Source organism: Garra rufa, chromosome 2 (genome assembly GCF_049309525.1).
Source record: "Garra rufa chromosome 2, GarRuf1.0, whole genome shotgun sequence".
Lineage (NCBI taxonomy): Eukaryota > Metazoa > Chordata > Actinopteri > Cypriniformes > Cyprinidae > Garra > Garra rufa.
Window position 1 is genome coordinate 41,969,903 of NC_133362.1, and position 12,633 is coordinate 41,982,535.

Consider the following 12,633-nt stretch of genomic DNA (forward strand, 5'->3'; position numbering starts at 1 on the left):
TCAATCCATTGAGCACTATATGGAGAAAAATCCTGAAATGTATTCCCTTAAAAAAAACATAATTTCTTTGCGATTGAAGAAAGTAAGACATGAACATCTTGGATGACATAGCAGGGAGTAAATTATCAGGAAAATTACTATAATTAAAATTGGAAGTGGAGTAATCCTGTAATATTCGGTTCTCAAGTCAGTGGAAACGTGGAACCTTATTACATTTTCTTCCATCTTTCCATCCAGTTCTAAGCTTGAATTTTTCCGTATGATGTCTAAAACTTTGTATTACGGGCACTTCTCGTGTTTATTTTGCTCTTTTTGATGAATAGCTTGTTGTATTCCTCATTTGTAAGTCGCTTTGGATAAAAGCATCTGCAAAGGTAAAATGTACATGTTATTGAGGTTTTTTCACTTTCACTCTGTTATGTATTTAAATTCCAAGTTTGCTGATTTTTTGTTGTTTGTTTGTTTATCACAGCAAAAGCCTCCAAAACACTCCTCAGTGATGAAAACCCCATTTTCTTCACTGATAATCAAACTATATTGGAAAGCACTTTTTACCTTTAAAAGCGAAGCCCATACTTTCATAAACCTGGAGTAAATTTAAGGATGCATGTACTGTACAGCACTATAGCAGGATATGACAACATATATTATTTGTATTTGCATATTTTTCTAAAATGGCAAGATGCTAAAAATGCTTTTTTGCCTTGTTGATGCCAGAGGTCAGAGGAGAATGGCCAGTATGGTTCGAGCTGATAGAAAGGCAACAGAAACTCAAATAATAACCTTGAAGCAGATGGGCTACAACAGCATAAAAGCACACCAGGTGCCATTCCCGCTAGCTAAGAACAGAAAACTAAGGCATCGAAATGGCTCAGCAAAACTGGACAATAGAAGATTGGAAAAAGCTTGCCAGGTCTGGTGAGACTTTTTTCCTGCTGAGCTAAAATTTCCATAAACAACATGGATCCATCCTGTCTTGAAACAATGGTTCTTGCCACACTTTGGGTACTAAGTGAGCATTGTTTTAACACCACAGTATACCCAAGTATCATCACTGACTATAGCCATTCCCTTCATGTCCACAGCACACCTTGTGACGGCTACTTTCATGCAGAATAATGCTGCTGAGTTCACTATACTCAAAAGGCCTTCAGATCTCAATTCAATAGAGCACTTTGGATGTGCAGCTGACAAATCCGCAGCAACTATGTGATGATACCATGCTAATATAAACCATAATCCCTGAGGAATGTTCCCAGCACCTTGTTAAAAACATGCCACGAAGAATCAAGGCAGTTCTGAAGGCAAAATAATGTCCTTGTACTAGCAAAGTGTATTTAATAAAGTTGCAGGTGAGTGTATAGCTCAATGCATTTCAACAACTGATCTGTCCAGCAACATATAATGATTGTTAATGACTAATTGTTTATTATAAAACCAAATATTATTATAAAATGTTGCCATGATCTCTGAGGACCAAACGTCTAATGAGATTTATCATTAAAAGCGTCTAATGTCGTTTTATCATATATTGTGCCGATAAGATAATTAACTTATATTAATGAATACTCGAAAACAAAAAATGTAGAGTATCTCTAAAACACCATATAACAAATACAGAAAAAAAATTGCATGGTATTATACCGAGATATGGCATCTGTATTCATAACAGAAATGTCAACACGCTATGAATATAAAACGCGTTTGTAAACAACAGTGTCAATAATGCCTTTAATGTAGAAAAACAAAACCTGCCAAACAAATATGACACCCCTTTACAAGAATAACATAAACTGGGTACTAAGCAAATATAAACATCCACTGTTTTTAAAATATGAGCCAGAGTTTATGCTGGACATGTGGATGGGCTGGGAGGTTATGCAGCTGAAGCATTAGCATGAGCTACACAGCTTTAACTGCTTCCTTTTCACTGTTACACAGTAACACATTGTATGACATCTAACGACTGCATGGATATTTTGTAAGTAGGCAGCGTTCAATTGTAGCGTGGTCATGCACATACGATCAGTCACGTACAGACACCCCAGCTCTCTGAAAACAGACTGACGCTGGCTATGCTCGCTAGCTGATGTTGCTGTCTGTCTCTGTCAGTGGAGCTAAAGTGATCGGGTCTGATCATATACTCACTCTGACACTTCAGGCGATCTCAGTTAAAGTCCTGCACGGAAGATTTCTTCAGTCAAAGCTGCAGATTTCCCTCCGATTCTGCTTTAACGGGAGTCGCGTTCACTCTCTCTGCTGAAGTTCCGCGTCTACGTAGGCCGAACACAAACACACCCCACAGTAAACGTCAAAAAGAGCCTCCTCCTCTGCGGGAACTCCTTTCTGTTTGTAAACACAAGAATTCATGGGCGAGGTGAACAAGCTTTTGTGTTGCTTTCCTTAAAAATGTAGCCTAAGTGTTGACATGAGTGGTTGGAGCTGATTAATGCTTGAGTCAAAAGAAGGTGTGCTTAGATGTTTGGCTCATTCATGCAGGATAGATAGATAGATAGATAGATAGATATCCACGTAAAAAACATTCTTTATTGGCATATATGGTTCCATAAGTAACCTTTTTAATCCACAGAAGTGTCTTTATAGTGGAACAAAAGCTCTTTAAAATGTTTCTTACACTTGTTTCTGAAAGAAAATGTTCACAGAAAGGTCCTTTGCCAAACTAAAATGGTTCTTCTACTGTTGGAAACTTTATATACTAGTACACTCTTAAAAATAAAGTGCTTTAAAAGGTTTTTCAAGTGATGGCAAGTACCATTTTTGGTTCCACAAAGAACCATTCAGTCAAAGGTTCTTTGTGGAACCAAGTCTTTCTTACCTTTTTATAATCTGAAGAACCTTCTTTCGCCATAAAGAACCTTTTGTGAAACAGAAAGGTTCTTCAGATGTTAAAGGTTCTTTATGCAACCATTTAGACAAAAAAGGTTCTTCTATGAACCTTAGTTTTAAGAGTGTATGTAAACCATATTCTGCAATAGTATTTTTTTTTTGGAAAAGAAACTTGGTGTCTATGCTTCTACAGACAATACTGAGGTTATATGAAAGTCACATACTTAAAATTGCACAGTTAAATCAGAATCGTCATTAACAGTTATAATTGCATCCTTCATAATCGCTTTTTACGCACACACGTTTATACTTAGATATAAAATCTCCTGGGATTTATTTTAGAAATGTATTACAACTGTGAAATTTATTATATAACCTGTTTGTAAAACCATGTTTTTTTAGTTGATTTGTCTGAAATAGGGCGTCATCTTGATGGAAGATCCAGCTAAACCAGCTTCGGGTGGAAGCAAAATTGTTTCCGTACATATCATAGATTGCATATAGGCTAGTCATTAGACACCTAATATGTGGCTCGGCTGGGCAACCAGCAAGAGTAACCAAAGTTACTAAAAACACAGCTAAAATACAGCTTTGACCAGCTGACCAACCTGACCATTTTAGGACAGTATGACTTGAATCTTTCCAGCAAGGCTTGGTTATAAACACTTACATTTCTGTGTTCATTTCTTGTGGGGCTGGATATTTGATTTAGCTGAATGATTCAATTTCCCCTTTAAGATGTCTGGCAGCCTCTCTGCAGATGGAGATGGCTCAATATCAAAACTGTATGCCCAAAGCACAAAACACAAAAGACGACCAAAAATAGGCCACATTTTTGAAAGTTTTTCTCCTACATGTTTGAACTTGCTCAGTTCTTCTAATTCCTTCCTTCTTTAGCCCTCCTCTTTTTCCTCCCTCCTCTGTGTTTCCTCTGCTATATTTTGTCTCGTAGTGTTATCACACACATACTCCCTCTGCAAAATAGACTGTCTTTGGCAAATTTCCTTTCTGGATCAACCAACCGTGAAACAGGATCTGAGCTTGGGTGCATTGAGGATCCATCTATGCAAACTATTCTATTTCGGATGCTCTCAGAGACCAGATCTTTTTAAGTTAAATCTATGTGAAGCTTGGCTTTGTCACCAGGTTATAAAGAGTTCACTTGTTGCCATAACAGACTAAATAATTAGCCACTATTATCTTGCAAGATCAAGTTACATCATAGATTCTATATACATGTTAAATGCTGTGGCGACAGCTGCAGGGCTATTGATCTAATAATGTTTGTCAAATAGTATAATGAAGTCCCTAGAAAACCCTAACCATAACCCTGACCTTAACCTTAGACATTAGTAGCTCATTTGACTAAATCCATAAAGTCTGAACTTATCTTGACAGGTGAACGCATGACTGAGTTGACCGATGAAATCGACTGCAGTCCAGGGTTTGCTCTTAACTGGTTTGGGGAAAATATTTATGCCGTTAAAGTAATCTGTGCTAGTCTTTTCCTAAAAGTCACTAAACTTACTAAATTCAAAAAACTAAACAGAAAATTTGCCAAAATGCCATAGAAGAACCATTTTTTGGTTCCACAAAGAACCATCTCTTTCTTTCCTTTTTATAATCTGAAGAACCTTCTTTCGCCACAAAGAAACAGAAAGGTTCTTCAGGTGTTAAATGTTGTTTATGGAACCATTTAGACAAAAAAGTTATTCTATGGCATCGTGAAGCACCTTTGTTTTTAAGACTGTAAATGAAAAAATACGATATTTAGACAAAATAAAGAAAATGTACACATCTCCATTCTGTTCAAAAGTTTTCACCCCCGTCTCTTAATGGTTTTCCTTCTGGAGCATCAGTGAGCATTTGAGCCTTCTGTAATAGCTGCATATGAGTCCTTCAGTTGTCCTCAGTGTGAAAAGATGGATCTCAAAATCATACAGTCATTGTTGAAAAGGGTTCGAATGCACAAATTGCTGGAAAACCAAAGAATTTCTTGGAACTAAAGGATGTTTCTGAAAAACAGCAGGAAGTTTAACTGCACAGGACAAAAAAGGGACTCATGAACAACTATCGCTAAACAAAAAAACACAGCTGTGGATCATTCAGGTAACAACACAGTATTGAGAATCAAGGGGATGTAAACTTTTGAACGGGGTCATTTTTTATAAATTCAACTATTTTCTTTTGTGGAATTTCTTGTGTGAAATATCTTATTCAGGTCAGTACTAAATAAAAAATAACATGCATTTTGTATGATCCCGCTTATTTTGGTAAAATAATTAACATTTTGATAAAATAATCAACATTTTGCAGATTCTGAAAGGGGGATGTAAATATTTGACTTTAACTATACATTTTTGCAAAAAAAAAAATATATTTGTATATAAATGCTTAATTTTTTAACTTTCTATTCATCAAAGAATCCTGAAAACAGTTTCCACAAAATTTTAAGCAGAACTATGTTTTATAAGAAACAGAAAGAAATGTTTCTTCACTGTAAAAAAATTATGTTCAGTAAGTCATGGGTAGTAATGATTTTACATTGTGTAGCTTAACAAAATAAGTAACAATTTCAACTTTTTCATTAGTTATATAAAAAAATCTACTTGAGTTTTTAAGTCGGTTTACTTAATTTTCAAAATTGGACTGAAATAGGTAAAAATGTACAGTATTATTACAGTATTGAGCTGAAAATCTGCATATTAGAATGATTTCTGAAGGAACATGTGACACTGAAGACTTTTGCCATTGCATTTTAAAAATGTATTTTATTTAAAATATTTTAAAAAATCAAATATATTATAATTGAAAACAGTTATTCAAAATATCTGACTTTTTTCAAAAACATTTAAAAACAAATCATACAGACCCCAAACCTTTAGTGTAAGAAGCTTTACTAACTCACCTCTGTGTGGAAATTTGATAGTGTATGTTGGAATATTTTGCAGTTAATGACCATTAGCAAATGTATTTATAGCCGACCGTCATATAATCAGTCTTAGTTATAATTAGTTGCACTTGTAGTTAGCATGTTTTGACGTAAAGAGGACCAGACTTTATGCCTACAGTCAAAAGTCTGGCAGACCACGGCTGTAGTCTATTCATGCAGAAGTCTCACTGCTGTTCAGAAATAACCACAGGCCAGTGACTGTTCTCACATTAATTTTGAGAGTGGAGCCAGACTGGAGACACGTCTCATATTAAGCTCACTTCTCTGCGCACTTTTGTATCTCTATAAATCTCCATAAACGGCTGCCATAATCCATAGCGGCCATAATCAATTTTTAAGTGTGTGTTTTAGTTCAGATCTAACTAGTCACCAGTGGTACAGTCATTCATGATGTGTAAAATAGAGTAACTTGGAGCATTATATCAATTCTAGTCTATTTCAGTCTATCAGAAATGTCATTGATCTGTTGAGTGCTCTGCATAGCATATCCAATTTCTCTGCTGTCAGGCTGACAGAATCTCCCTCATAATCATTGGGGCCTTCTAAGCGGCTACTTTAAGCCAGAATAAAACATGACGGCTTATTGTTCAAAGCCAAAAGGTGCACGTAAATATAAAGCCTTGCCTTTTTTTCTCTGGCTAGAAAAAGAGATTGGCTTGTTTTTAAACCGATTATTGTTGATTTGTGGGGGGAGGAGATGTTCCACGCTATAGTGCTCAGTATTTATGCTGCATTTACATGGAACAAAGTTCTGATAAATGTATTTCCTCAGAGTTTGGAGGAGGGGACAGTGGTAATAAAAGATCACAGAGAATGCCATTTTGAAACCACAATGGGCACAGAGTGGTGGCCCTGATCATATCTGCACGCGAATACATCTTTATTACAATAGACCTATTCAGATCATACGCCTACAGCATGACCAACCTAACTTTATTGGCAGCATATGTGTCCTCATCTCTTTTGTTTTTTAACCCTTCCCATGTTTCTTTATGTCAGGAAAAATGAGCATGGCAACAATGACAATATATTGTGTCTGTTTCATTTCTAAATGTAAACAAAGTGTACATTAGTGTTTGAGGAGGTGACTTTGAAACTGCAGCTGATCAAGTGACTCACTGCATCGTAAATAAAGTTACTTCTACTTTCTAAACTAGTAGAAGCTATTAAAAAAAAACTTAGATAAACACATTGACTTAGGCCAGTAAACCATCTGGCAGAACGCCCTACCAACCACCCAGAAAACCCTAGAAACCTCAAAACCATACGCGAAAACAACATGGAACACCACTGATATTTGCCTAATAAAATGGAAAAATCTAATCTAGTTTCTTTCTTTCTTTCTTTCTTTCTTTCTTTCTTTCTTTCTTTCTTTCTTTCTTTCTTTCTTTCTTTCTTTCTTTCTCATTTGTTTAAACCATTTGTTTCAGAACTGTCTTAACATTGACAATACCTTGAACAAAGTCAGAATGTTATTACTCTAAAAATGACAAGTTCACCCAAAAATGAAACTTCTGTCATTAATTACTCACCCTAATGGCGTTCTGTTAGATTGCTGTCCCCATGCCTAGACAATTAAGATCCAGCCCCGGACGCCACATCCCATCAGAAAATATCAGTTTGTCCAGTAACAGAACCACTCGTCAGCAGAGCAGTCTAATACCCAAACCCTATTAACAGGAGGTCTTGTCTGGTACCCAAAATACCCAAAACACTATTAACAGTCTTCTGTCAGCCAAGAAGTATGCCAAAATGTTATTCCATCCTAAGCGGAGTTTATTGAATAGTCTTAGTTGCGTATGTCTCAATGCTCAGACTTCGTCTGAAGAACACAGATCCAACAAGTATTGTTATACCAAACTGTTTTAAAACAGCATCCCATAAACCTTGAGGTTCATAAACATTCCCTCATATCTCTTATTATGAGGACAAACAGGCCATGAAACCACATAGTCATAAGACTTAACAACAATGGAAAAATATATATATAACATAATATAAATGACTAATCGATTAATAAATCAATGAAATGGATATATAAATGACTATAATGATTATTATAAGTGATTATGATTAAATTGAATAATTAAATGATTAATGATTATAAATGAATGAAGAATATGGAAAAGAAAGTAAAACACAACACAAATGTATGGTTGCTCTCTTGAAGCAACACACACACAGTTTGCATTGGAGGATCCTCAGATCCTTCAGTTCCAAACCCATAAGACCTTTGTTTATCCTCCATAGGCAGCAAGGGTACTACCATGGTCAAGGCCCAGAAAGGTAGTAAGTACATTGTTAAAATAGTCAATTTGACATCAGTGGTTTAACAGTAATTGTATTAAGCTATGTTAATGCATTGTGAGCTTGGCAAAGATATCTCATTCTGTTCGAAAGTGTTAGCCGTTTTAGTAAAAGCGGCCATGCCCCTTTCAAACATTTTGGTGTTCCTTTGTGATGGAGGTTTGAGGGTTTAACCTTTTTTTTTTTTTTTTTTTTTTTTGATAATTATTGATATTCTCTCTCCAGAGAATCTTCCTGCACTGGTTTGGTTCTGATTGTGGAAAAACCTAGGACTAGTTTGCAAAAGTAAGTTTTTCAAAAAATGCAAAATACCTGAATATTTAGCCAAGGCGAAGTACGAATCTAGACACTTGAGCCTGTGACAAATCTTTTGAGAGTTATGAACGATTATGTACTTTTGATTGTTATAGCGCCCCCAGTCAGGCCGATTGGAGCGAGCCTTGGTGACGTTTGTGGATGGTGTGATAACTACCATCCCTCCAAGATTCAAGCCTCTACAACTTACGGTTTAGTCTGCCCAATCAGTTTTACGTGGAAATTGCTGATCCTTGGCCATTCTAACAATTACAATAGGGTTTTAGTGCTACCTGCTTGAACCCCTAATAACGACTTTATTCATTGATTTCTTCTGTCCCTGTACTGAGAGTACCATGATGCATGCGCGTGCATTCTTCAACTCATAAACAAAGTGCAGAGCATGCATGTTCTATGTTAGCAGCATCACATGCATGCGTCATGGTACTCTCAATAATGGCAGAGGACTGTCCCAGGAAAGAAATTCCTGAATAAAGTTGTTATTTTTGTTTTCTTAACGCACAAAAAGTATTCTCGTAGCTTCATAAAATTACAATTGAACAACTGATGTCACATGGACTATTTTAACAATGTCCTTAGAGTTACTTCTACTTTTTAAACTTTTAACTTTTAAACTTTTTAAACCATCTGGCAGAACGCCCTACCAACCACCCAGAAAACCCTAGAAACCTCAAAACCATACGCAAAAACAACATGGAACACCACTGATATTTGCTTAATAAAATGGAAAAATTTAATCTAGTTTCTTTCTTTCTTATTTATTTAAACCATTTGTTTCAGAACTGTCTTAACATTGGCAATACCTTTGGACAATGTCAGAATGCTATTCTGTCATTAATTACTCACCCTAATGATGTTCCAAACCCATAAGACCTTCGTTCATCTTCGGATCACAAATTATAATATTTTTGATGACCCTCCATAGACAGCAAGTGTGCTACCATGGTCAAGGCCCAGAAAGGTAGTAAGGACATTGTTAAAATAGTCCATTTGACATCAGTGGTTCAACCGAAATTTGATGAAGCTACAAGAATACTTTTTGTGCGCAAAGAAAACAAAAAATATAGCTGCAAGCAGCGATTACTGGGGTTTAAGTGCTTTAAGACATTTAAGCATGTATGGTAAAAGACATTGCATATTATTTATCAAGCTTGTAACTACTTAAATCAATGATTTAAAAACATTTTTAGCAAATCCAGGTAATTTACCATAGAAGTATGATGTTTTTTAATGTTTATGACTGTTATAGCGCCACCGGTGGTCTGATCTCCCTAAAACTTGCATGCTTTTGTAGAATCGTCTGTCGCACGTGCTCACCAGATTTTGTGAAGTTTATGGGCTTTTGGGCATTTTTGGACAAGCCCCTTTTCTAAACATTTACATTTAGTCATTTAGCACACACTTTTATCCAAAGCGTCTTACAAATGAGGACGATGAAAGCAATCAAAATCAACAAAAGAGCAAAAATATGCAAGTGCTATGACAAGTCTTAGTTAGCCTAATGCAGTATGCCACCGTTATAGTTCCCAATGGGTAATTGCTGACCTAGAGAGTCCAGAGAATTGCACTGCAGTGTTTTTGAAGATTGAGCAAAAAATAAAGGACTAGTTCACAAAAGTTTTTTTTTTTTTTTTTTTTACATTTTCTCAATCGTTTAACAAATGGTTTGATTGACAGCAGTGGTTTCAGAGACAAAGTTGTTTGGAATGAGGAAGTCTATCATACTATATGAATACCATATCAAACAGGCCCACCGAGTTTCATTCTGATCGACCTCTGTTAAGCTTGTCTAATAGTTTTTTTGAGATGTGCAAATGTCCTCATAGTCACTTGTGGTACTTTGGACCAAGACCATGCGTACCAACTTTCATGTCGATAGGACAAACAGGTGCGTACTTATGGCCATTTATACCCAAAAAATTTTGCCAAGGTGACGCACGACTCTGAGGCATGCGTTTGTCCGGCGTGAGCAAAGGATTCCAACAAAATAAGACACTTGATCCTGCGACAAACCATTATGAGCGATACAATATTTTGATAAAGTATTTTTGATTGTTGTAGTGCCCCCATCTGGCTGATTGGTGCAAGCCTTGGTGATGTTGTGAGTACTAACATCCCTCCGAGTTTTGAGTCTCTACGACTCACGGTTTGGTCTGCCTGATAACTTTTATGTGGAGATTTCTGATCTTTGGCCATTCTAACAATTACAATAGGGTTTCAGCATCTTACAGGTTTGGAACGACATGAGGGTGAGTAATTAATAACAGAACTTTCATTTTTGGGGGAACTATCCCTTTAAGGCTGCGTGTCGACCAAAGCATTTTTTTCCAGAGGCTAGCACATTTTTTCAATTGTTGTCAATGGAAGCGCTGTCGTTTTTTAAAACGCCAGTAGCATGAATGTTCAACTCTGGGTAAAACACAGCACTCATCACTGTCACTTTTCAGCCAGCCGTCCAATCACAGTGGAGGATGGGCGGGACTAATTCCACAAAACTGCCACATCCTGTATGCAACAGATGACAACAAGAAGCACAACAATGGAACAAAATCATTTAAAACAAGGCTCCAGAGCAAATAAATTAATTGTGTCAACGTTTTTATATTTATAAATAAACTATCTGCAAAATCAGACAAGTTACACCATGGATATTTTGTATGAGAGCAGCCTAAGTGTCTCAACTGAAAAAAACACTGCACCTCAGAATCACTCACAGCTAGGCGTTTTCAGCCATTTCAGCTGGCTAAAAACGCTTGGACACATGGCCTAAAACTAACAGATAGTCTAAAAGCCATAAAGCACTTTTTTTGATTTACTAGATTCTTTAAACAGAGGTATTATTTGCCCATTCAGAATATAAAAAACACAATAAAACAGAGCTCTTTTGATATTGTTGTAGATGATGTTGTTGCTTTGGCTATCTGTCATCTGTATGTGTGTCTGAAGGAAATAAATGGACTCATGTTACACACTGTTTATCAGGTGTGTGTGATAGCTCCAACAGAACGAGTAATGCAGGTTCAGATTTCTGCTTATCTTATCCAGTCACTACGTCGGCCATGCATGAGAGGGCTGGGTCATCAGGTGTGGAGTTCATGCGGCTAACAGTCTATTGAATGGAAATATGTACCCTTTTATAGATCAATTCTCTCATCCAAGTATTTGTGCCATGGTATAATTCATAGCGGCTAGTGAAGGGTGTCAGGTGCTTACTTGCTTTCTCCCCTGGTTTGCTTTGGAGCCTTGGGAGCGGTGCATTCATCAGGTGCTGACAAATGTTTCCGTGTCACTGTGGTTTCCAGTCCTTATGTCCTCTCCCTAGAGTATGTCTGCATTGCTGGAATGTGACCTTGAAATGAAGCATTGAGTACTGAGTACTTTGTTTAAAGAATGCTTAAAGAGCTTTTTTTATTAATTTATTATTTACTTTTTATGTGTATTTTTAAATATTAAAAATAAATATTTCTTTAAAGCATTCTATTTTTCTTCATTTTCTCTTCCACCTGCACAGTTTTAGAAAACATTCACTCAATTTACTCAAACCGCTCAGCCTCAGGTTTTCTTTCTCTCTCTTACCTGAAACTTTATTTTATTAACGTTCTTTGATTGCCTTGCAAGCACTTCTGTTTCCTTAAGGAAATGTAAATCTAGTTCTTTTAATTCCTCTTCTCCACAATGAATTAACTCAAACCTCTTAACAAACTCCATTTGAAATTTGTTTTGTATGTAATTTTAACCTTCTGCTGTTCACACAATATGTTATTGCTTATATTCCAGCTACGCATTTTATATTTGTACTAATCATCATGCTTTATTCACTTGTGTGATATGTAGAAAAGTTCAAGAGCACTTGCAAATTGCAGACTTGCAATTGTGCAGACTTCTTCCCATTAGTCAAGTCAGTAGAATGACCTCTTGAACTCTTGCTGAATTCAAAGAACATGCAAACTTAAAGCTGCATGGTTTCCAGTATTACCAGATCTGTAGTAAATTTGCATGCTTAAAAACAAGTTTGACTAGCCACCTTATTTTTGATGTAATAATGTGCACAGTAGCTTGAATTGGTATTTGTTACTGCACTTTGTTTCTAGCTCCCAGGTGTCTTTTATACAGGTAACAAGCTGAGATTAGGAGCATTCTCTTAAAGGAAGCGCTACTAATCCCTGTCCAGAAAAGCAATCAATCAATCAGATTCCAAGCTCTCCACCATG

At 36.3% G+C, this 12,633-nt stretch overlaps 1 protein-coding gene across 1 annotated transcript in view; it reads right to left on the minus strand.

The window, feature by feature from the left end:
• The window catches only part of LOC141325954 (calcium uptake protein 1, mitochondrial-like), a 40,706-nt gene extending 38,399 nt beyond the window's left edge, over positions 1-2,307 (minus strand). Inside the window, exon 1 of the mRNA XM_073834673.1 lies at positions 2,149-2,307. The gene's annotated coding sequence lies outside the window, so the exon portion shown is untranslated. The remainder of the gene's footprint in view (positions 1-2,148) is intronic.
• Positions 2,308-12,633: the final 10,326 nt, after the last annotated feature.